Source organism: Stegastes partitus, unplaced genomic scaffold, assembly GCF_000690725.1.
Source record: "Stegastes partitus isolate 25-593 unplaced genomic scaffold, Stegastes_partitus-1.0.2 Scaffold1984, whole genome shotgun sequence".
NCBI lineage: Eukaryota > Metazoa > Chordata > Actinopteri > Pomacentridae > Stegastes > Stegastes partitus.
In genome coordinates this window covers 71,308-71,923 of record NW_007579715.1, presented here as the reverse complement: position 1 = coordinate 71,923, position 616 = coordinate 71,308, and the positions used below count along the sequence as shown (strand labels likewise).

At 49.7% G+C, this 616-nt stretch overlaps 1 protein-coding gene across 1 annotated transcript in view; it reads left to right on the top strand.

Annotated features, from left to right (window-relative positions):
* LOC103373455 (dematin-like) overlaps positions 1–616 on the top strand; it is a 15,895-nt gene that overhangs the window by 13,487 nt on the left and 1,792 nt on the right. The window lies entirely within an intron of this gene.

The following is a 616-nucleotide window of genomic DNA, read 5'->3' as shown; positions in this document are numbered from 1 at the left end:
CACACACACACACACACACACACACACACACTAAATCCTGTTGGGCTGTAAATCCTGGTGAAACCTGATAATACTGCTGCATATTCATCTGACTGGTCCCTTGTCTCCTTGTCTCCTTGTCTCCTCTGCTTGTCTCCTTGTGTCCTCTGCAGAGAAGGAGTTGAGGAGGAAGGATCAGAAGGATGAAGATGAGGAGGAGGATGGAGAGCTGGATGATGAGCTGTGGGGCCTCCGAGCGCTTCAGAAACAAGAACTCAACAAGGTGGGAAACAACACAGCCAGCTGCAGGTCCAGATGTTTCAGGTCCAGATGTTACAGGTCCAGATGGTTCAGGTCCAGATGTTACAGGTCCAGATGTTTCAGGTCCAGATGGTTCAGGTCCAGATGTTACAGGTCCAGATGGTTCAGGTCCAGATGGTTCAGGTCCAGATGTTTCAGGTCCAGATGTTTCAGGTGCAGATGTTACAGGTCCAGATGTTTCAGGTCCAGATGGTTCAGGTCCAGATGTTTCAGGTCCAGATGCTACAGGTCCAGATGTTACAGGTCCAGATGCTACAGGTCCAGATGTTACAGGTCCAGATGCTACAGGTCCAGATGTTTCAGGTCCAGATGTTGT